Consider the following 25001-nt stretch of genomic DNA (forward strand, 5'->3'; position numbering starts at 1 on the left):
CGCGGAGACGGCCCCACCTGTCCTCCCCTTCTCGTCGGCCCCACCGCGGACTCCTCTCCGGACTCGGGAAGGTCGCGGCTCGGGCCGCCGGGGCTCCGCGCTTAGGGAGCGGCCGCCCCCAGCCCCGCCGCCCCCGGCCCCGCCGCAGCGCAGAGGGAGGAGGGGGCCGAGGACGGGTTTCACTTCCGCCGCTTGCAGGAACCACAAGCCCCCAGAATATATTAGAATAAATCAGAATAGAAGGGGCCCGCCGGCCCCCGTTTGTCCCCCCCCTGGAAAAGGAGTGCGGAGGGGGAGAGGAGGCGCGGCGCCGGGCAGAGCCATGCGGAGCCGCTGAGGGCAGCACCGCCGGCCGGCAGAAGCAGCGCGGCCTCCGGCGCGGGAGAGGCCGGAGAGCAGGTCTGTCCTTCGCTTTGTTCCCCGCGTGCCCGCCGCGGTCCCGTCCCGGCTGGCAGCGGGAACGGCTCGGCCTGCCGCCCGCCCTCCGCGATACGGAGCCGTCCGCGGGGCTGCGGCTGGGAGCAGCGGGGAGCTCACACGCCCCGTGCGGCCGCGGGCCCGGGGAGCCGCCCTGAGCGGGGGGCTGCGGCGAGCCCCGGGGCAGCGACGCCCTCTCGGTATCTGGAGCCGCTCGTCACGCGGCTGGCTGCCGGCCCGGCGATGGGCTGAAAGCTCACCGGGATGGGCTGCCTCACCGGGAGGCGCTCCCAGCCGCCGCAGGAAGCGGCCACCACAGTGGGCTGCCTTACGGCCGGTGACGGCCCGGAGCTGCTCCTGCCTCCCGAGCCGTCTGCCTGCCCAGCCGTGCTGCGTCGGCTGTGGGAGCTGGGTCGCAAGTGAAGGGTACACCGCCGAACCCGAGCTGCAGTTTGAGAGGCTGGCGAACAGAATGCTAGAAAGGGAGGTGGGCGCTGCGGATTTCTCTTGCAGCGAACCCAAAAGTTCGATTAGCCCCCAGCTGCGGCTGGGTGCAGAGCTGACCTTTGCCCTCGGTGCTGGACCTCCAGTGCAGCAAAGGGGCTTTGTCAGACTGTGTGTGCTGTGCTGACATCAGGTGGAATCGTTGCTGCACGAGGTCATTAGTGCTGGGAGCTCCAGCAAGGGTGACTGGTTGGCTGCTGGAGCACATCCCAGCTTCCCCTCTTCCCCCCCCCCCCCCTCCTCTTTTTAAGAAGTAGCTACACTACTGTGCCCGTACATATTGTATCACTGTGTCATAAGCGTACTGATTCTTGTGGTATTTGCCCTTGTTTGCCTCATACGATTTGATGTCTAGGAGAGCTGAGCACCTTGAATTCCAGAGTGCCCAAAGCCTATGTACTGCTCACTGAGCCTTCTGTTTTGGAGGTCTTTCCAGAAGCTTGCTCCATTTAATATCACATGGATGTCTAGCAATATGTAAGAGAAGGGATGTGCTTGAGTTTGCGGTGAAGACCTTGGCCTGGCATTGCCGTTTAGCCATCCTTTCCATTCCTTTCCAGTTGACCCTTTTTGCCAGCCACACATGCAGTGCTGGAGCACTTACCCTCCTGCCCTTCCACAGAAACCAGTTGCAAGAGGGAAGAGAAAGTGCAAGTTGTTGAGTCTGCACGGTGTACAGAAATGAAAATCCGACACAGCGTGTTCAGTTCTGCAAACAGGACAGGAGGAATAAGAAGCAGTGAGGTAATGCAAACTGAGCAGTGTCAGACTGAGTAAGACTGTTGTCTTGCTCATTTCCTTCCATTAGGTATAAAGGTGTGCGCAAAAAAGTTCTAATCTGAAAGTTCCTGTTATGGAGCATGTGAATCAGGCTCCTGAATCCTGCCTGCAGTGACTTTTCTTTGGACTCTTGAGTCCTAAAGTGGACGTGTAAATTCCAACGCTTTCAATGCAGTGCTTTGAAAGTGAGGATAGCAGCCCCCAACCCCCCAGAGCAGCAATGTTGTTCAAATGGTATTATATAGATTTTTCTCTTAAACTGGGTTTAGTCTGCGGAGGCCGGGGGAAATGTGAATATTTATCTGCATCAGCAGAATGGCATTAAGTCCCAAATCCTCAGCTGACATGAGTTTTTATTCGCATCTTGGCTGGTTCCAAACTGCATCGCTGGCTGATGGCCGTTCCCAAGGGTTATTTCCTCAGAGGTTTTGGAGCAGACGCTCACACACCGATGCACCTCTAGATTTTGTGCTCCCTGATATTTCCAAACAGATTGTCACTGCTTGGCAAAACAACTGTACAAAACAGACGCTCTGCAAAGAAAGCTTGGACCTGAAAATACCTCTGGGCATCAATAGACATCACTTTAAATCATCAGATCATAGCTAATGCAGTTGATGTAAGCACTGGGTCTCTCACAGTGCTCTCTGAGGTTAGGCTCTGAAAGTTGTCCTTATAGTTGAAGCCTTTGCCCCTTCAGATAGAATGAATTTAATTTGGAGAATCTGTGGGATTTTTTCTTCCCGTTGATCTCCCCAGTGAAGTTTCTTTTAGCACATCACGTTCCAGAAACTTTCACTGCAACTGGGATTAAGGAACCCCCAGCAGGGTGTCTGGAGCACCTCCCTGAAGATGCTGATACCAGGAGGGATGTAGTTTTGGCAGGGTGCTGAGTGTAAAGCTCCCCAGTGCAGGTGCCGACCACTGGGGATGTTCTGAGGGGAGAGCTGTTGTTTGTGCTGGCTGAGCACCAGCACTCTGCTTCCATTCTTCACCAGCGCATAGGGTCCACCTGAGGATTATAATAGTGTCTTATCATTTACTAAGGTCTTGTGGTATGGTTCCAGATACAGCCAGGACTGATCATAGAGGAATGTATGATGGAAGGGTCTCTGGAAGTCACCTAGCACAGCCTCCTATGCAAAGCTGTGCTGATTTATAGCTGGTCACTCAGGACTTTGTTCAGTTAATTAAGAACATTAAAAAAAGATAAAAGGAAATCCCACAGCCTCTTTGATCCCATTTCGCTGTTTGATTGTCCTCATGAAAAAGCCGATATCTAATCAGAATTTCCTGTGTTTCAGCTTATGTCTGTGGCTATTATCTTCCATTGTGCACCTCTCCCAAGAATCTGGCTCCGCTTTTTCCAATGCCATCTTGTTAGATAAAGGCATAGAGAGAGTGAGACTGGGAGAGATGGGAAAGGTTTTTCTTTGATAGCTGCTGCTGGTTGCAGGCTCAGTTTTGGAGCTGGTGTTAGCAGTGTGAGATCATATGAAGTACTCTGGGGCTCAAATGGGGTTTGCTCTGAGGTGAAGGTGAGCATAGCTGTAGCCTTGTGAGGATCCTGTGTGAGGTATCAGGGTTTGCTAAGATGTGCCTTCAGTTCCAGCGTTGTGTGACAGACTGGAGATGGTGTTAAAGGGCTGGAATAAGTGTGGAATTAATGGGCCTCCTTTCACCTAGGTGTTTTTCTGATGACATCCTGCTTGAAACCCATTTGTTGGCACGTTGTCCTGTAAGGGATTCCTTTGTTTTTGGAATGCGTCCATCTCTTAATATTCATGTGGCATAAGGCAATGACATCTCCTCCACCAATGCTGCACTGTCTGAAAGTGCCCCAAGCCGTCACAGACCACAGTGGCAGCAATTTCACAAGCTTTGAACCTTGTGTGCTGGCAGCTGGCAGCATTTCTTTCAGGCTGGCTTGTGACAGTGGGCACCAAACAGTGCAGGAAGGCCATGTTTCTGCAGGAGAGGTGTTGTTAGGTTGAGTAGTGTGTTAATGAAATCTTTTTCGATAGGCTCAAGCAGGTTAACACACTTTGACCTACATGTGATGATGTATAATAAATCAGTTAACAGTGATTGAATTTTCAGTAATAATTTCTGTTCTAGTCCTTCATGTCTAATTTATGCAGAGGTTAGCAGAGGGCAGTAATCAAACAGTGTATCTTACATAATAAGACAGAGGATCAGCTGGGAAGACTGACCTGCTGTCTGGCATTTGGTGCAGACTGTTTCATTTTAGTGGAAGCCTAAGAACTGCCATACTAGAGGAGGGCTGAAGGTCACCTCCTCTGCTGCCTCAGCCTGGTACCACTGGTCCTGTATGGAACAAGGGACAGCATAGAAACCGTCCTGCAGGACCTTGGGAGTTAGTCTGTTCTTCATGCCACAGCTCCTTTTTTGCCTTCAGAGATCAGCATGAAGTTTGTTTTGCTAAAGTTTATCGTTAGAAAGCAGTGATATTAAGTCCTGGGGCAGGCTGCCCGAGGAACCTGCAGCATCTCCACTGCTGAAGATTCTTTAGGAGCAAGAAGTCAAGTATTTCTTAGGACAGAGGTGCGGAATTGGGGTACTTGGATCTGCTCCATCAGCTGAATGTTGCTGAGAACTTTCAGTTCTTGCATGCAGGGCTGCTGCTGCTTGCAGGACCACCTCTCTTCCTCACCCTTCTCCAGCCCTTCCATCCCACCTGTGGGTGCATGCACAATGTGGGCAGAGCTGTGCTGGGGCACGGCAGCCCTTCTGCTGATGGACAGAGCTGAGCAGCACAGTACAGGAAGGGTGGCATAGGCTGAGCTGGGTGACAGCTTGCTGGGATTCCTTGGTGGACAGTCTTTGTATGTGCTTCTGATCCTCTCCTTTAATCTTGTTGAGTTCTTGATCCAGCTTCAGGATGACTGGCTGGTTGATGAGTTCTGGGTTTTAGTTATGTAGGCAGAAGATACGTCTTATTGACTTCAGTCTGCCCATTTATTTTTGGGAGCTCTGGTTTTGTAGCATGTTGAAGCACCAATGTGAGGGCACAGTGCAGGAGCCAGAAAAATGTTTCACGGCGATACTGGCAAACAAAGAGAAGCTAAGCAAAGCATGGGAGGGGTTACCAATTCCCTCTGCCAAATGGAGTTACACAAATACACTAAAATACAGGCCAGAGCAATGGGAAAAGATATGCATAAAAACAACAGTAATCATTCCATTGAACTCAGTGGGAGTTTTTGCCCTACCTACCCTTTAATATATCTCGTCAGTCTTTCCATTGCACAAGGGCTTCATCAAACTTTGGTCAGTCCTTTTAAGAAAAGCAGTTTCTTGCTAAGAAACAATGAGCCCAATCTTTCAGATGAAATTAAAAGCCAGGAAGAGCCTAAAGCAAAGTGGGCTGTGAGACAGCTGCCTCTGGAAGCAGCCACAGAAGGCTGGGACTGAAGCAACCCCTCTGCCCCTGCAGCTCCGCAGGACGCGCTCACAGAGCCACATGGCCCCTATATTGCATCGCGTGGACAAGGAACGCTTCTCCAAGAGAGCACTGTGAGCGCTGGAGGGTCACAGGACTGCAATCAGCTGATTTGGATTCTGTCCCCAGCTCTCCCATTGCCTTGCTGTGAGAGGCCGGATTGTTCAATTAACCTCTTTGCTCTTGGCCATTTCCAGATAGAAAATTATTTTTATTTATCTCTTTGAGATCTTCATAAAAACGACGCTAAATGTCTCACTCTGTGCAGAGACATCCGGAGGCAAATAACATAAAAGCTCCTTAAGTGCAGCATATTTTGGCTCGACAGATCTTTAACTACCCTTTCACTGGAACCCTTTAATAACTACAGGGCCTGAAGGGGAACATCCTTCTCTCTCATATTCAGCAAGGCACTTTGGGCCAGCCCTCGCTCTGCTGGTCGTCCACCACAGCGTGCGCTGGGAGAGCACATGCCTGTGACAGATGACTTGAGGTTTTGTCGCAGTGTGGGGTTTCATTTCTGCCATACCACCCGCAAATCGTGGCAACCATGTGACAAACGGGATGGGAGCCTCCTGCCTGTATCCTTGGGTTTTCTATCCCATTAGGTCAGAGAGACTGTCCGTTTTTGTTTTCAGCCTACCGTTTATGTTATGAATTAAAGAAGGGAGGAGATAAGGATTTTACTTTCTTCTTCTGTTTTTGTTTTGTTTTTTGTTGGGATATTTTTTTCCCCTTCTTTAATATTTATCTTTAATTTTTATTAAAACTCGTTTAAGATTTTTTCCTCTGCTAACAGCTAACAAGGTTTGCCACTGATCTCAGCTGTGATTGGAGTATCTTTGGCTCTGAGCCTGCACGGGAAAAATAAGGCAGGAATAAGCTGAAGGGCTGTTTTTAGGGGATTTTTGCCTGTTGTTTGTTTTCTTCATAGTGCGTTTGGTGCTTGTTTCTGTCAGAAGATTCCAGGTAACCACAGAACTGAGGAAATTCGGGGATCTTGGGAACGGAGGGGTGAAAGATGAGACATCTGAGGGAGAGAGGAGATTTGCAGGCAAGAAGCTGTTTATGTTTTAACAGAACATTCAACACTTGCCTGCAGTGCTTCAGCTACAGTTCTGTTTTGTGTTTTTTTCCCCTGTAGACCACCCCAGCTTGGCTAATAAGTGGAGTCTGAGAAGAGTAAATTAAACTTTAGAGATAATTGTAAAGTAATGCTTTTAGGGACATCATCCCGAGTCTGCACAATAAATATCCAGCTCAAATGCAGGATAATATCTTCAAATACAGTGCTTTACCGGAATGTTTGTGTTTGTCTTCTTCCTTTCTCTCATTCTCTGCAATGGGTGTGAGAAGACTGCAGAGGTTGACAGTTCCCCTCCAACAAATGTTTCCACCCCTCCGCATCTGCTCACCTTCTGGAATTACTCCCAGGGAGACAACTGTAAGGGTGGAAGGTTCTTTCCCCAAAGGTATTGTCAAGACACACTGCTAGATACACGTTTCCCCTCCTTTAAACAGGGCTGAGTATTGTGTTCTTTTCAGTAGGCTACATTCCACTGGCACGGTTGTGAACTATCATTTGTTATTGTGTTTTGAACCTCCATTCCTATAAGTACCTGACTGGGAGGAAATAGAATGAAATTTGATATTCTTGAAGATCACCAGTTCTGAAAAGCAAGCCCTATGCAGCTTAGTAAGCCCTCAGCCTTCCTTCGAACTCCTCATCCAAAGAAGGACACTCATAATTCAGCAGAGCCCAGTGACTTGAAGCATCCTCCAGGTTGTGTAGTTGTTCCCAATTCTAAAATGCTTCCAGAGATCTCATAATTTTCAAGCAGTTCGTTTAAAAAGGGTTGTGCTGAACGACATACAGAAATAATTGTGTTTTCACTGCCCAGGTATGACTTGAATATTCCAGTCATGCTCAAGAGCTCTTGGTATTTTTTCAAGTGAAATGGTGAGACGACTTATTTTCAGTTGGCAATTAGTGCCTTGGCTTTAGGGAATGAAAACCGTGTTACACGAGAAACAGCAACATCAGCAAGGGATTTTTTGTCTGTTCCTGCTGCCAGTTTGTGTTGTGTGTAAATGTGTAATTCTCAGCTGCCTCGCCATCACCCATGTCTGGAATCTGGGGTGTGCCTGTGGTGTGGAGCGACTTGCCTTTGCTAGCTCTGTGTCAGGGGCAGGCTTGTTTGAGGGAGCACCTTGGGGGGCTCAGGGCTCAGGCTGCCTGCTGGCATCCATTCTGGCGAAATCCACAGCACGGTGATCCCTGGATGTTTGCACTTTTTCCTTGGAATGAGATTAACCATCTATTTGCAATCCTTCTAGTTTTTAACACCCGTCTTCACTTCAGAATTTCCCATGGTGGAGATCTCAAGAGTGACCCAAGAGTGATTGCAATTTTGCAGTGGTAAAGAAGAGTTACATGGGCTCAAGATTTCCACGTGGATTGGTTCGGCACTTCTTAACCTCTTCTGTGGGAGAGTGGAACTTACAGCCTTCCTCTTTTCTTCTTCCTGATTCTTGGATGGGGAAAGAAGAAGTGAGCTGTGCCCCTCTGTGCCTTTCATGCAGAGCATCCATGAGGTGTAGGCAAGCTCTTAGTTAATTCACTTCCCATTTTGGATAGACTGACTTCTCACGTAGGATTTACCAGTTTTGATGTGGCTGATGAGTGAGGTTGAAACGTTCTCTTGATGTTTAATAGCCAGCTAGGAAATTAAACTGGCTTAGCGGCCCTGTCCACCAAGGGGCACCAAGCGTGAACTGCAATGTTGTATTTTCAGAAATTAGAAATTAATTATTAATTAATTGCTTTGGAAACCCAAATTAACTCACCTTGGAAGACATCTAAACACACAAAGCTCTGTCCGTTATTAGTAGTAAGATGGCAAGCAGTGGAACGCAGTGTTTGAAGTGAGACTTAACTCTGCTTACTGGAAGGGCTAAACATCTCATGAGGGGTGGCACGGGATGCTGGTTTGAGCTTCTGCCTGCAGCATCCTGGCCTTGCTGCTTTTTACTTAATGCTGAGGCTGCAGTTAGCAGTGGGGTGAAGCTTTGCCTTTTTCGCGATCGGGGGAGTTGTATTTTTGAGTTCAGGTAAGAACGTGGATTTCATTCAGTTTTAAGGAATGCGAAGCACAGCTTCCAGTTTTGTATTTGGAGTGTATTCTGGTTCTCAGTGAGCAAGGTATCTCTAAATGCTGCCATTTGTGCTTACAAGCAATTACAGCTGCGACTGATGGCACACAAAATAAAAGGCAATTAAAGGGGAAAAAAGAAAAACAGCCCTCTAATTTTAAGAGCTCTAAGCCATTTGACCAGATATGTTTTCACGGATCTAAGCAAGTACTGCTCCTTTCCTTTTGTTATGTGTGAAGTTTGAACGAGGTGCATAAGGAGTGCACTTGTTACAAAGGAGGTGGATTTCCTTCTTGCTCGGCTTGCCTCTGAAATACATTTTACGTAATGAGGCACTGATTACCTAAATTAGAAAACCAAAACAATGCTGTTGTCTCATTTGGTAGGAGGCAGAGGTTGCGTGGACAACTGAAAGCTTGCTTAAAGGCAGTCTGTGACCCACTCCATGCTATTCTTATGCTAATGTGAGAATGGGTATCCTGGGCACCATCTGCTGTCCCTGAAGTCCCGGCCTTGGGCATTCAAAATCGGTTTGCTTTATTAATGCTAGGCCATCCAGAACAGCAGCAGTGCATTTGTTTGAGCCTATGAAATCAGAAGTTCCAATTGTAAGCATACAGAGATAATTGTCACTTTTAATAATACACTCTAACGTGATAGCTACCCATTTTTTCCACGCCCTTAGACAAAGATGCCATCTTTCAGGCTGTGGTTAGCTGCAGCAAAGCCAACAAAGGCCTCTCTGGCTTCTTGGGGTGGTGGGTTTTGCATCCAAGGAAAGTCATTTCCTTACATGCGGGATGGATTTATTGGCTGGCTCTGCATTTTAAGTTTTGTAAATGCCCCTTAGAGAAATAGAGGCAAGTCTTGGTATAAATCAAAGTTAATAAATAGGACATACCATGTGGTTATTTTTAGAAATGCCAAAGTGACGGGGTATCAAATATCCCCAACTAGTCTAATTAAGCCAGTCAGGGTTTAAAGCGTACAGAGCTTATTGGCAGAACAAATGTCTGCAGTCTCAGTTGTATCTTAATAAAGTCTCCTCTAATGATGATTCTGTTTGTGCTTGTTAGCTGTATAGCTCTTTTGGTGTCCGTGGCTTTAATTAGAAAGCAGTTCCTTTTGTTCAAGTACCTAAGTACATAAAACTGCTTGTTCTTAGCACACTTAGACAGGGCAGGATGGTCTAAAGGTAGGCACTGGATCCCTCTGAGCTGCGGCCTTCGCTCTGCAGCCTCAAAGGAGGCTGAACCTATGGAGCAGATTCCTGTTCCATGCTCATGGCTGCTCGGGGCAGGTCCCAAGCTGGCACCCAGCCCCCAGTAGGGACCAGTGTGCTTCTGCATGGGGCAGGCGGGGTATAAGGTACTGTGTTGTGGTCCCCAGGCCCAGAGACACTGCAGCTTGCCAGGTCTGGACCCACACTGCTTGCAGGGGAAGCAGAGAGGGATGGAAGCATGAACAGGAAGCAGTGGGAAAATGGAGTGTTGGGCTGCAGTCTCTGCTGAAGGCAGGTTTGTGTTGTCCTGGTGAGAGAGCATTTTGTGGCAGAGTGGGAAAGGAAAGAACAGATTGCCCAGGGCTATTGGTGGTCCAGGGAGAACGTAGTTTGGGGTTTGTGCTTCTGAGTGTCCTTATCTCCTCGTTTCAGCGCATTGTGTGTACTGAATTTATTTCCAGTGACCTCTGTGATGAAAAAGAATTAACAGCAGACAAACCATCTCCAGTTACCTAAACAAGCAGCACACAGCCAACAGGGAGAGCAGCTTTCATAGCTGCTTTTATCCCCTCCCTTGCCCCTAGAGCTTTCTGTTTTTGTTTTCAGTTATGGGTGAAGGAGACAAGCACTCCAGGGCCAAGGAAAATGAGAGTTAATTACGCTGTGGATGGGGATTGTTGCACAATGCTGTTCTTTCCCATCCTTGTCTCAAATGCTTGAGAGAACAGCAGTGCTAGCACAGGTGTTCTTCAGTCCTGTGTGTTCTTTGGGGCGCTGCAGATATGGAGTCGGACTCTTTCACTGCAGTGAAGACAAAGAGGAGAGAGGCTTTCAGAGCTCAGTCTTTTGTCCCACTTGTGCCAAGGACGAGTAAAATGTAACAGAAGTGAAGTTAGTATTTTAGTGACTTCTTTTTAGCAGGGGGAAAAATGTGTATATGCTCCTTAACGTTCTGGGTATATCTTCATTTATTATTATTATTTTTTTAATCTGAACGATAGCTGGTTTTGCTTTGGCCTCCTTGTTGTAAGAAGCAGAAGGAAGTCCCTGGGATGTGCACAGAGGAGAAAACATTTGTTATCTAGAGCTTTGAGTTGAACAGTGGGAAATGAAGGGTGGTTTTAGAAATCACCCCAAGTAACATTCACCCTTGGATCCCTCACTATCACTCTCTGGGGTTACTCCTGTGCTGCTCCTGCATTTGTCACAGGAAGAGTCCTTGTTTCAGAAGCCTCCTGTCAATGGAGTGCTGGTATAAGACAGAGGTGACCAAGGGGAAGGCGTGACTTTCTGCAAAAAGGAAGGGATGTAGATGGGAATGTTGTCTTTTGATCCTGTAAGCCGAGGTGTTGAAGTTGTGTTGAGGTCTGAATACATAAGAGAAGCTTATAAGTTGCTGATAGCCCATGGATTTCTCATTGATGGAGGAGGTTCAGCTGCTGCTAAAGTAGGGCACTGCCTGACTGGAGGTGCAGCCTGCTGGCAGTGGTACGGTCAAGGGGAACATTGAAGTTGTTCAGTGTGTGGGTGAATCCTTGTGAATGTGACACTATAGATGCATATGCAGACCTAATGCAAGCACTGAACCAGGTATTACAGGTTCAAGGTCTCTCATCTGTCAGGGCAATTTCGCCTCACATCAGGGCTGATACTTGAACCTGTCACATTTCAGCTCACTACAATTATCACTGGGTTTGCATGCCCTGATTGGAAAGGCTTCCATTTAAATGTGGATGATGCTTCAGAATGATTTTTCTGCATTAAAAGGCTGGGGTACGTTTCATCTCATTGTAGAAGGCACTTAAAGCTCAAAAAGTGCCATGAAGTGAGACTGTTGTCTTACCAGAGCTTAGAGTCATGGCACTGTAGAATGTCCCAAGTTGGAAAGAATCTGTCAGGATCAGCAGGGAAATCGGGAGCAGACAGAACTAAATAGTGATAGAAGGTCTGAGTTGGTGACATTAGAGTTGTGTGCCTTATGTTTTTCATTGCTGACTGGTTAGGAAAAATAGTGCTATTAGCTTGCTGGTGCTCACATGAGATGTAGGGATTCCTGCTGTAACCTACTGAGATGCTTTGGGAAGCTGTTTCTGCAAAGGATGCCGAAGCTCTTGAAGAATCAGCAGGGTGCTGGGCAGCCTTTTGAGCCTTCCATTGCAGCCTGGCAGGCTTTCTCTTTGAGAAAGTCACACTTACGCACACAGTGATAAGAGGAAGTGTGTATCTAAAGGAGCTAAAAGGAAATTGTGAAGAGAATGGTATCCAGAGATGGCAGCACTGCCATGGGTAAGTCTTGGTTTTTCTGTGCAAAGCTCTGTCAAGTGGCAGCTTTAGTTAAATGTTGTATAGTGACTTGTTTTTGGAATGCCTAATGCCTTCAAGCTGCAGTAGTTTCACTCAGCAGCACAACATATTTCCTTCGTCCTCCGTCAGCAGCTACTGGATGTCTTCTGCTATGGTTCCAGGGAGGCCAGAGGATGGGGTGGCTCCTGCTGTCTGCTGCTGCTGGTCCAGTGGCTGTGCCTCTGACTTGATCAGATCTCAGTCAGGTTCTTGGTTCCTGGGCAGGCATTTTAAGGAGCTGAGATGTGTTGAACAAGTGCTTTGGAAAGCAAACCTCTGCTCCTTCCCCCTGCACATGGTGCTGTTACTGCTGCTTGGTGCTACACCCCAGCTGGGTCACCTGTGCTTACAGACCCTACTACATGCACCAGCAATGGCTGCTTCTCGGCTTCTGCGTGTACATGAGACAAGCCATTTGCAAGGCCTGATTTCAACTGGTAGATCAAAATGCTTGCAACTCTGCATACGCTTCCTCAGGAGAAAGGAATGTTTTCTCATTCCTGTCTTATTTCATATTTCACAGCTGCAGTTTGTCTTGTTTTTCCCCCGCCTCAGGCCCAGCAAGTGCTGCAGTGCATAGGGGTTTAAAGGATTATTTACTTTAGGGCATTGATGCCGCCTTTGAAAATTTATGTATGTTTAGTTTGTTATACCAGAGACTCTTATTAGAGCAGCATGGGGAGTTTGTGGGGAGAAATGAAAGGCAGTCAGTATGCATATTTCTTCCAAAAATGTGTTGTACAAAGATAGGCCTCTCCAGTTATTTCTTAAGCAGGACAGCTTATGATCATCTTTGCTCCTGCATTCATTTTTCCTTCTCAGTGTCTGTGCATCCCACTCTGTACCCTTTCTAAGTCCATCTCTGATGGCACTGATAGCTGAGTGTCCTGATATTACCCGGTGCAGGTGGAATCGGTTAGTGAGTGGAAAGTTAACTCCTGTTATCTTCTGTAGGAGCATGATCGGTCCTTAGCTGCACCATCTCCGGCCAAAACTGATTCTGGTTACAGTGCAAGGTGTGAAGCATCGGTGAACAGCTACCAAGTCCTGCTCTCCGTCCTGTGATTCCCTCTGTCGTTATGACAATGGTGGATTTCTTCTCTGCTTCTAAGAAAGCACCTTGGCAGAGGAAGTAGGCTTAGATGTTGGAAGAGTATCTTGAGAAAACTTATTCTGGCTCTGGAAAGCTTTCAGGCTGTTGACTTGAGAGTCTGACACCTTGTGTCCCAGGGTGATGGCAGCATCAGAGCTTTCAGGTTGCTCAGGCTGCTGCTGAGTAGCTTTGCCTTACAGGTGCTGACACCAGCAAGACTGTAGGTACATGGCTTTCCTACTTAAGTGGGAGCTGGAATGTTTCTTTTCAGTCAGTGAGGGAGGAGATGGATGTGTCACCTTCTTACCAGTCTGAGGTCATGAGAGGATGGGCTGTTTTTTCATGCCAAACTTTTACTTGATTATTCCCACCAGTAAGCATGTTGTCTTGTCGTCCCCCTTCTTCTACCAGGAAAGAGTTCAGCAGTAGAACTCAGAGTGTTGCAGATACACTGATACAAGCAAAAGCTCACCCTCTGATTCAAATGGGGAACAGAGAAGCCCATTTCTGTTGTGCCACATATCAGCCTGCTTGATGTCTGGTAGTCTTTTACCAGCTTAAGGCTCAGAAACGTATTGCTGCTGGTTTGCTTTGTGGTGTATGGGGATGCTGGAGGGTTAGGTTGGTTTCAACATCATATGAGATATATATTTAGTATTTTGCCCTCTCCTGTTTGCCACTCTTCTAAGAGTAAGATTCAAAGCTAAGTCTTGCCTTGAGCCTTCCCCAGAGCTTTGGCTGGAGGCCTCCCAAAATGCCAGACCTGAGGCTGCTTACTTACCTTGTGCTGAATGTGGGGAAGACATTGGTGGGGTTGATAGAGCCTTGAGGTCTCTCATGCAGCCAGCAGGGAAGAAGTCTGCTGCAGTATTGGAGGCTGCATGGAATGGTTGCAACACAACTTCAGAGTTTCCTTCTAAATTATGTTTCATAGAAGTAAGTCTGAAAATTCAAGCAAAAATCTGTTTGTTTTTTTGGATGTAGGTGTCCACGTTGGGGAAATTGGGAGAGGCCAACTAACAAATTAAATCCATCCAATAGCATCCGCAAAGAGAGGAAAGATATCCATACCTTTTTTTTTTCCTGCAAGAAACTCATACAACAGAGCCTGTTTCTAATGGGGATGTGCATCCTCACTCATTTCTGTGAATTATCACGGATCTGATGATATTTGTCCTGAAATCCCAGCCTCAGACGAGTTAGGGAAGGATTCTTCTCATGTAAAGAGCGTTTCTGGTTGTCCTTACTGTGAAGGGGAAAAAAAAGGGAGACTTGAGCACATAGCAGCAAAATGCAGAAACACCATAAGGCAAATAAAGCGTGTCGTTTCTAAAAACATCTTGTTTTCTAAGCCAATCTCATTATTTTTTAGGATCTCACTAATGGTTTTTTAATGCTCAGGTTGGCTTTGGAAACAAGACTTGATTTTCACAAGTGCTAAGTACTGCACTCCGGTTGTCACACCTATAAAAAATCACCCATTAAAATCATGCCTGGCATCCAGTAGTCAGACACACACAGCTGGGGGGTGGAGGGAAGACATGCAGACACGATGGCATGCCCAGAGCTTTGCCTTCCCTACAGTGTGCCATAGCAGGCATGGGCTACGTTAAGCAGTGACAAAACGTAACAGCAGGGACTTCTTCATCCAGTCTTATAATGTCAAATTATATAGGTTCTCTGGGCTACGTAGATCTTTTGATGAGAGAAGTTGATGGCTTTTGAGTGGAGACGGGAGAAAGCTGAGTGTGTGAATATTTCTACCTACGTGTTCTCCTGTTGTATGAAGCCTCTCTCTGTCTCCTGGGGTTGTTCCTGAGTGTGGAGGGTTCACAGAATCTCCTTCCCTGAAACTAGGAGATTGCAGTTTGTACAGCGCTGTGCTAAATGGGCAGATGAAGCTGCGTACACAGACAGAGAAAAGTATTCTTTCTTTTTTCTGTATAAAGGAGCTTAAAGTGGGTTAATTAACGCTGACCCCATTTAAAGGATGGCTTATGTGGCTGCTTGATGGAGGGGAAGTCAGATTCTCCATGTGTTGGTGGGAGCCTGTGTGTGCAGCAGGGTGCTGGGCTGAGCAGGCAGCGAAGCCTGACAAATTGGGCAGCTGCTGGCCCCACAATGAGCCAGCTGGTTGGGAAGCTGGGCTGTGTCACTGAGCCTTGCGTATTCAAAACCAGGGCAGATTTGCTCCTTTAATTACAGTGTTCCCCCTGGCCCTTGGAAGATGGGTTCGTGACAGGGGGCTCGTTAAGATCAGGGAAGATCTCCTGCTTCTGCCAGCCACCAAGGGGACGAGGAGGTGGAGAAGGACAGCTGGGAGCCGCTTGCTGCATGGAGGCTTGGGGCTGGGGCTGCACCCGGTTGCTCTCTGTGTTGGACAGGAGGATGGAGGTGATGGCCCTGGCTCATTGTGGGCAGGGTTTGTGCCAGTCTGGTGCTGCACATGTTGAGCTGATCCTCAGAAGTGTTAAAAACCAAGGGAGGATTCTGGTGTGGAAAATGTGGCCTTTAGTTTTTCAAGCTTTTCCTTGGGCCCATCTCATCCATTGCGCAGAGGAGCAGCTACAAAGTGCAGTTGCCATGGTGGTGATGTCTGTGCTGCAGGGGAAGCAAAAGTTCCATCCTGTGCAGTCCCAGCAGCGATCCCACATGGATGTGTGCTCCAGGAGCTCTCCCTGCGACTGGTGGACCATAATCAGGAAAGCATCTGCTGAGTGGCTTTCATAGCAGAACTCTTCCTCTGCTGCTGCCTTTTGGCCCTGTGGCTCTGAGTGTTTGTTTCCCAACAGGGTGATGCGATCCTCTGGCCTTGTTGATAAGCCCTGAGCACTTCAGAGCATGAAGGAACATACCTGGCGTGCCCAATCTCCCCAAGGGGCGTATTGCCTCTCTGTGTCCTTTATCAGGTACTGTTTAGGTGATAGAATCACAAAGCTGCAGTATTATTAGCAGTGCTCAGAGCTGTCACATCACTTTGGTAGATTTGCTCTCACTCTGGTTGAATAGGAGAGGCGAGGCAAGCTCTGCATCTTCAACGACACAAGAGCTGCAACAAAGCTTCTGTTTGAAATGAGCAACGAGAAATTAATGGACTGATGAGCAGGGCCGTTTGTTTGAAGCAAGGCACTGAGCTCTGCACAAGTCCACCCACGCCGTGTTTTTGCTCCTTTCAGCAATGTGAAATGTCCACTGAACCTGACTGCTTCACCTCTCATTTGTAGGAATGGCGTTAGGGAGACCCAAATGAGGAGGAAGCAGCAGTTGCCATGCAGTGTCTCAGAAAGGTCTTGTGAACTAACAAGTTTGCTCTTTTTCCGTGTTATTAATACCTGCTTCTAAAACCTGCATGGCAATGGTGGATATGGTCTGAATAGGCTCATTAGGAAATCTGGTCAGCCCTTCCCTTCTCCAAGGGGAAATTCAAACTGAGAAGCAGCCCATGGTTAACAGCTGAAGGACCGTATTGCACACAAAGCAGTAGGCTGGGCTGCAGGAGCTGCCTGCTAAGAGGAGTCCGAAGCAAACCACCCACCAGGATATGAAACAGTAGTAAAACGTTTGCGGTGCTGGCAGCTCTGAAGCAACATTGGTGAGCAGGGCAGCCGCTTGTGAGGCTCTTAGGCTGCGGTGTTCACTCCTGAGAGAGGATCTTCCTTTGTGTGAATCCTTTTTTCCTTCTGGGTCCTGGACCTGGCCAACAAACAATGGTTAACCAGACCCAAAGCCAGGATTGCAGGCATTGTTTAACTACAGGAGAAACAAGGTGAATCTAATTTGACTGGATAGGTAATCACAAGGAATATTTTTCAAACTCTTTCTGAATCGTTACCTGGAGGAGGGGTGTAAGAGTTGGGAGAGGAGCTTCTATTAGAAGAGAAGCCCCTGCTGCTTAGGAGTGTGTGTTTGCTGGTGCAGGGAGTTGAAACCAGGTAGGATCTTGATCTCATTTTGAGCTGGTGCTCAAGATGCAACCAGATTTTGGGTGACAAAGAGATGATCTCAATGTTCAGCTTCCCAACAGACTTTTGTTCCTCAGTCTTGTGCTGAGACAGCCGCTGTTCTGCAGTTCAGAAGCACTCCTCCTCCAAGGTCTTGCTTTGTTTCATGAGGCAATCTACACCCTGAGTTGTTAAGGATTTCCTTATAATGTGACAGGTCAATGGGACGAGATTCATTGGCTCTTGGGAATCTCCTGGGCCTTTGCAGTAATAGCAGGAAGAGCTGGGGCAGGAAGGGCAGCTCCCTGCTGAGCTGTCTGCCCGGCACTTCTTTGGTTTAGTTACGCTGTGAAAAGTAAATCCACCCTGAGAAGGGAGAAGAGGGATTGGTGGTTCTGTCCCACCTCTTTTCCATTATTTCTCGTTCAGTGTGACTGATGTCAGGGAAGGGTTTCATACAGCCGACTTCTTGTAGTGAAAGCTGCGGCAGCAATAACCAAGTAGATTGGCTAGGCAAATCGCTCAGGCCTAGCAACAGTTTGTTTTGTTTCGTTAATTGGATGAAAATAACTTCTGGAACCAGTTCTGCAGGGAAATACTCATCTCTGCAGATGCAGCACCTACTCTCCAGTACCCTTACGATCTAGGTTTTTTCAGTTGTTGTTTTTCTTCCCAGGAATATCACGTGCCAGGAGATGCAGGCAAGGGGAAGGCAAAAGTAGCATCTGCACCATCCAAATGATTGTGTCACTGTGGGCATCTGTGTGCAGCGTTCTCTTCTGGCATAGATAACAAAACCAGGGCCTGGATTCAGCATTGCTCTTGTGATACCAGTTGTGCTGGTGTCTGCTTTGGTTTGAGGTGATGTACTGTGTGGTGCATCTGGAAGAAGCAGGATGTGCCAAAATTACATCCATTTATCTGCCTGCCTCAAGGATACAGCATTCAGCTAGAACAGGGCCCTGATCTAAACCAGTTCTTCCTTCTGTCCTTTTCAGGTAAAAAAGGTAAAAAAGGTGTAGGGTGAACCTTAGCTCCTTCCCATCTTTTACCACCCTTTGGGGTTGCTTTGTTGCAGACTGAAACATGCAGGACAGACTTGACTGTTCTGTCCCAAGGACTGTCCTGCCAGCCCCAGGGTCCTGGCCTTGTGATGCACGTGGCTGCAGAAGATTGCTCCATGGCTATGGGACTGGCTGGGGGTATGGCCGGGCTGGGTGGGCTCAGGCATGAGGGTGGTGTAGAATCAGGTGGGGTTATTTTGTCCTGATGGAAAAAAAAGTAACAAAAAGTGGGAACAGGCAAAGTAGAAACCCTTCTCATGCCACAGTGAAGTAAAGTGCTGCGGTGACGTGTTGTCCTGCTTGGTTGTACTGCACACGACTGCAGCTTGAAGCCAGCCTTGTCAGGGGACTGTGTGTGCGCCTCACTAACTCACAGTGTATTCAGCCTGGCAGGGTTTTCCCAGTTTGTTAGAGTCATCTGAGGAAGAAGCTGGATACATTTTGCTAGAGCATCATTTTGGATGCCCTGGTGGTCCTCAGCTATGCTCTTAAATCTTCGAGTAAGTTCTCTTTTCTTGTAGGGCTTCATTTTCCTTTCACAAGTGAGCAAGCACAGGGCCAGGGGCAGAGGGCGGCGTCCTACCCTCATGGACTTGGGGGCTGGCTCCTCGTGGCCCCGATGTAAGCGCTGCCCAGCACGCTCTTCCCTCAGTGCCCCAATAGCAGCCCCTGCTTCTCCTTGACCTGGTGTACCGTGAGGCAGCGTGGGAGCTGCTCGCCATCCTGTCCTGCAGGGTGAGGGGTGCCACAAAGCAAGGAGCGGAGATCTGCTGGATGAGTACAAGGAGGCAGACTGGCTGTGCCTGGAATGAGCCCCAGCTGGTGCAAAAGATGGTGTGCTCCTGAGGGAAGGATTTTTATCGCATCCACAGGGATAGGATTTCTGCTCTTGGACACTACCGCTACACAGGTGGTAAAATGTGCACTACTTCTTGCCATGGGGCACATAGGTGGCTGCTGCTCTGAGGGCATAGGGATGGTGTGGGTCTCACACCTCTGCTCTGTGGTAGGACCCTGAATTCTGAGAGTGTGGTTCCCAGAGCCAAGGTGGGTTATTTGGACTGCTTGCGTGCTGTGTCTGCAGCATGGCTTACCTAAATAGATCAATCCAGACACTTCTGGAGGTTCTCTTTCCCCGGGTATGCCATGCACAGTTCTTAGTTTGGCTGTTCACAGCTGACTAAATCCTTTTAAGAATGAGTCACTCTCGAATGAGAGGTGACAACGGATATGCAGGCAGCGAGAAGTCAGGAGTGAGATAATGAATATTAGAGAAAGGCTAAACTAAAAAGGGAAAGAGCAGTGTGAACTGCAGCCCTTATAAATAGCACTGCACTAAAAAGATGGGTTTTATGCGGTTCTCGGGGAGGATTTAGGTTTCCAGGCCCATAAGTTTGTCTGTGGGCTTGTCCTGCCTCACCTGCTCTGGGAAAAGGAAGTGCTTAGCATAGGTTAGTGTTAGAGGGTGGTTCCTGATGCAGCGTCCTGCTCCGGGTTGGGTTGGGATGGCATGGTGGTGCCTCATGAAATGATGCTTTTCCACGCAGTCAGCCTTGCTGCACTGTGTAACAGAAGGAAAAGGATGTGTTGGGGCTCCTTAGCCTGGGCTCCTGGCCTTACATCTGTGGAAGAATCCCCTGTTGGCTTATGCTGAGCAGAGCTCTCTGCCTCTGCAGGCGCTGCCGTCCTGCAGGTGGGCATCCTACAGTGAAGGTGGGAGTCACACTGGAATTGGTTTTCCATGTGGGTTGGCGCTGGACATTGGCACGAGGTTATTGCCTAGGGCAGAGATTTGCAAGGAGCTGAAGGGAAGTAATTGTCCAAGTCTCATTAAAATGCAATATAATTATAAAATCCCAGTAAAAGGCAATATAATTGTGTAGCTTTGTTTTAGTTTTATTATTTATATCTTATGTAATGCACAGTGATTTTTTGTGTGTTCAAAGCATTCAGCAAGGCTAATGTCTTTCCTGATGCTGAAAATTAACCAGTTACTTTTTCTAAGCAAATGTTCAACTACATAAGAAATACCAGGTCTCAGAAATTCATTTGTCTCTGTGTACATCCAAAGATCTCTGACATGCCTAAAAAGGCAAATTACAGCTTCTCTTCCCAAAGAGCAACAAACTGAACCGGGAGGCAGGCAGCAGTCCTGAAGCAAAAGGGGAAAGGACCTTAATGGGTGGAATGGTGACGGGTAGGTGAAGGATCGTTTGGTGAGTTGGTCATATTGGCTTTTTCCAGCTTTCACTCATTATTGAATGAAATGGAATGTGGTCATACATTGCTAACACTAGCAGGAGGGCATCTGAACGGTGTTCAGTAGCGATGGGAAAAGCGGGGAAGGAACGGAGAGAATTTGGCTTGTTAATAAACGACATGTGGGGTTGAGTTTAGTAGAGTCTGTGGAAATGTGAAGCTTGAAGCAGAGGAGTGGGGAGAAGGAAAGTGGCTCCTGAGTGTGTAAAAGCCACTGGGACCTCAGCTGATGATTTGGGCTGAAGGTCATCCCGGGGCATAGTCTGTATCCATGGTGAAATGTTTCCCAGTTGTTCCCAAACGGGACCTGGGAGTGCTGCAGTCCATCAGCGTCCCTCAGCAGCTCCCCCTCAGAGAGTGATTCGTTGTGACAGCTTGTCAGGGGACGCCAGCAGTGCAAACAGTCGCAGGAGCTGGGATCCTTTTTCTGATGTTTTTTAGGGATATTTTTACCCCCATTTTAACTCAATTGAGAAAAACTCACCGCTGGTGAAGAGGCTGAGGGAAGGGTAAGAGGAACGGGGGAGGGTGTTTGTCCTCATTACAATAGTGATGGTTTGGGCTGTGATGATTTATTTCCATAGGAAAATGTAAGGGATTAAAATGAGGAACCACAACTCAGTTTCTTCACACATTCTGATCTCACTGACCTCAGAGCAAATTGCTTCACTTTTCTTTGTGTTCTGTCTCGGTGAGCGTGACCCTTTGGAGTTACCTGAACTGTTGATGCCATTATGGTCTGTGCTTGGGCTATCTGCAGGCATTGTTGTTCAGTTTGATGTTTTTGCCAAATGCATACAGAGCACATGGGGAAGATGCTGCTGCTTATCTTCTTTCAAACCTGGGTATAAATAAACCTCTTCCATCCAGGTCCTCTCCATCTCTGTCGGCACCACACATCACCCTTCCCCGAGCAAGCTGTCAGGTCTCATTTCAGCTCACTTCTCTTGTCACTGCTGAAGTCGCAGCTCCAGCCTGCATTTCCTCCTCCCTGAAGATCTCCCTAGTGCCCTTCGTTTTGTCCTCCTATCCAATGCCAGCTGCCCACCTTCCCTGCCCTGCTCCTTGCTGCCTGCCCTGCAGCACTTCCACTTGGCAAGAGAGGAGCAGCCTTCTCTAAAGCAGCAACTAGCAAAATAACTGTTGGAATGTAGCTGTGCATCCTTCAGTCCGGATTTCTGTGTTTTTCTTAATGGAGAAATGCAGGTTTTTTGAATACTTATGCTCAGGCAGCAGCTGGCACTGCATCTCAGACTTGTCTCATCTCCCACACGTGATGCAGAGCAAAGCCCCACAGCCGTGCTGACCGCTGCTTCACGAGGTCCTGCGCTGCTTGGAGGTGATGGAGAGCTGTTGCCAGGCTGCTCGACCAGTCAATAACTAATGCTTATTCATCTGTTTTCTGCTTCTTGATGACAGCTGTGTGATAGCCTGATCAATGTTATCATTGCCATTCATGTGATGGCCTCCTGCTGCTTTACTCCGTCTTTTTTGTTTTAAGAAAAAGGAGTGCAAAAATCAGGGAGCCTCTCTTTGCTTTCCCCGGCCTGGGGATGAGGTGGGAATGCCACAAATGTTTGGATTTATTGTGTTGTTTTGTTGGTTTTTTTTATCTTGCATCAGTTTCCAAGGTCAAAATCTCTCGCATTATTTTGTGTGACAGCCCTGCAAGTATAAATAGAGAAATCACAGACAGTTCCCTGGTGACTGAGGGCTAATATGTGAATAATCTCACCTCCTACTTCATAACTATTCTATAGGAAGCAAGCTGTATTATGTGCACCCACAGCCTTCCTTCACCGTGTCTGGTCTGGTGCATGAGGTGTGCATGTAAGTATTTTTAGGGTAGATCTAAAGTCACCAGTGTGGGAGAGATGGTTTGAGGAAGGTGATGGGACCTTCTGCTGGCACCTGGTGTGGTTTGAAGCTGCCTGCATGTGCAAGCATTGTGGCTGGGCTCACAGGCATGGTGCTTGTTATGTGCTGATGGTTCTGCAGAATACTTAACATCCCAAGCTATCCAATCCAGTGTTTGAAAACTCTGCCCTCTGGTTCTGCTCTACCCTTAGCAAACATCTCTGGACAGTGAAGTGGCAAAATCCAGCTAGGCTGCCAAATCGTTAGGGGAATTAGGGGATTGGAGGGGGTCCAAACTGCAGAGGCTGAGGCTTTTGCTCACTGGTTTATTTTGCTTAAATACACCTTAACATTAGGTGTTTAATGGTAAATAACATTAGTTTAGCCGAAAAGCCTACCTGCTTGCTGCTGCTGCTGCTGCTGGGGAGGAAGCCGTGCCCGAAGAACAAATCACTCCTCTGGTGTGCAGCTAACTGGCACATTCCAGAGTGCTTCAGTGAGGCCGCTTTCCTCATTTTCCCCTCACAGCTGAGGACACTGGCACTGTGCGTGATGTAGGGAGTTGGTGGATGGACCAGCGTGCAGCTGGGACCAGAACTCATCCATGCAGGATGAGTTGGAGGTGGCAGGCTGTCCCTGAGGCCCCCTGTTGCTGAGTCCTGTTCTGAAGTTATGGCTGTGGCCTGGGGAAGATGCTGGGGAAGTGGCTGTGGCATGTACCCACGTGCTGGCTCCTTGCAGCCCTTCTGCTCACAGTCCTGGGCCCGGCACTGTGGGTAGCCTTGCCAGTGTAGCTCTTTTGGTGCTCTACATGCTGTGCCTTTCTGAAGACTTTTCCTCAGGGGGACGTGCTCTGGTTTCCCTTTCCTGCAGGGGGCCACGCGACTTAGGAACTGTGAACTGGACAGGAGAGCAGATGTGTGCTGAATTTGGCTTCCATATTGCATTAGGAGTCCCTGGCAAAGCAAGGACCCAACCCAACGTGGGCTCACTGCCCAGCTTGACCCAGTCACCGCTGCACTGGCAGCCTGCTCAGTTCTGCCCCCAAGCCCTCAGCCTGCCCCCCATGTCTGGGATTTAGTGATGGCATTTCAAAAAGTTTTGATTGATGCCAAAGCAGGAGAAGATGAGAAGATCCTTCAGCACATTAACAAATCACCCAGTTGATTTATTTACCATGAAAATCACCCTAACCGAAATGCTCTGATTTATCCAACTTTACTTCATACTTGTAATGGGGGGGCACTGATTTAGTGATGCTGAGCCCAGCCATTAATGTGCCATGTCCATAAATTGTGGTGCGCATATGTTAAATGGGGATTTGTAAACCTGGGTCAGACTTTCTGATTTCATCCCACTGCTGTGATCCTGAGCACCTTGAAAGTTTTCCCAGCTGAACAAAGCATTCCCAAGCAGAGGAATGCTACCAGCGTAGCCTTCCGGCGATCTCCTCTCTTAGAACCTGGGGATGCTCTGTGCTTTGGGGTCTGGAGATAACACCGACCACCTGCAGCTCCCCTTTCTCATTCACAAGTCAGCAGAAAGAAGAGACGGATGGATGTGAGGAATCAACCAGGTCGGGGAGAGAGGAGCTCTGGGCTGTATGCTGCCCTCCGCAATGGCTGGTTCTTTTGTGGCTTGCTGCTTTGTGTGTAGTGGACTCACAGGAGATCTGTATGGGGAAGAGGGAGACAGAATTTAAAGCGAGAAGGCCTTGCAATAGTTCTTCAGTCTGACTTCCTGAATTATTCAGGATGTGGTGTGTTGCCTTGCACTCTCACAATGGGGCTAATTACTTTGTAACTGAGCTAGGCAAGTGTGAAGGGATTTCAGCATCTTCTCATCCCACCCCCAAAATTTGCTTTCAGGTCTGCACTGCACAGAATGAGTTCTGTCAGTATGAAATACAGCTGTGCCTTTGCCCTGCAATGCTTTCCACCTGCGTCATTTTTTATTTTACAACAGTACTGGGCTGTAAGGAGGCAGAATTGGCAGGCTGTGTGTGAGAGATGTCATTGATGTTTTTTTCCATCAGGACATCTGAGGGGCAGGAGTTTCTGCTGTGCAGCAGGTACTCAGTTCACAATTGCAAGTGGGCACTGGTATACTTTTAAGACAGAAGATCTCTTTGGCTGCTGGAACAAAGTATAATTTTAATTAGATTAGGAATTAAACCAAACTAACCCCTACTACACTCTTCCCAATGCTAGGTAATGGCAGACGAGGCCTTGATTATAATTACAGTGTCACGAGTTTTGAAGCTCTGTGCTGCACATAATGGTGCTCTAACAATGACCTCCTGCATACTGAGACCAATCGAGGCATTTCCATTTCTATGGGACCGCCTGTACAGGGCTAGAGAGTTGTGGAGTGCCTCTGTCTGACTTTGGAGCCCACAGATAGCCCCGTGACTTCACAGACACTTGCATGCCTGGCACCAGAGAAGTGCTGGGGTATCCAAGCCACCTCATTTAAGGGATAATACACACTTCTCAAATTCTTGGCTTACCTCTTTGCACAGACTCTGCCTGGCTACCCTCATCTGCAAGCCTGTGCAGGGCTGATAGCTGCCTTGGTAGACAGACTCAGCTAGTGCTGGTTGATCTAGCAGTGAAAATGGCCTTAAAAATAACCAAAATGCAGAACAACATCAAACCCTACAGACTTGAGAATTTCAGATGGACAGTGCTGCTGAGAAGAATGCCCTGTATGAATGTAAATGCAACCGTGGGACAGAAACCCTTGGTCTCTTACTGACACACTTAGAGCAGAATGGAGGATGTGGTAGAGAGCCTTGCAGAACTGCCCCAGGCAGAGGCAGAGTGAAAGGAAAGACCCTGGTCTGCAGAAGCAGCAGGTGGGGTGCTGTCCCCTTTTGGAGGCCAGTAGGCACTTGCTGCAGCTG

The 25001-nt window shown here is 48.1% G+C and overlaps 1 protein-coding gene across 1 annotated transcript in view; it reads left to right on the top strand.

Moving 5' to 3' along the window:
* The first annotated feature begins 207 nt into the window (after positions 1-207).
* PAK3 (p21 (RAC1) activated kinase 3) overlaps positions 208-25001 on the top strand; it is a 97969-nt gene continuing 73175 nt past the window's right edge. The window contains exon 1 of the mRNA XM_072335228.1: positions 208-399. The gene's annotated coding sequence lies outside the window, so the exon portion shown is untranslated. The remainder of the gene's footprint in view (positions 400-25001) is intronic.

Source organism: Excalfactoria chinensis, chromosome 4 (assembly GCF_039878825.1).
Source record: "Excalfactoria chinensis isolate bCotChi1 chromosome 4, bCotChi1.hap2, whole genome shotgun sequence".
NCBI classification, from domain to species: Eukaryota; Metazoa; Chordata; class Aves; order Galliformes; family Phasianidae; genus Excalfactoria; species Excalfactoria chinensis.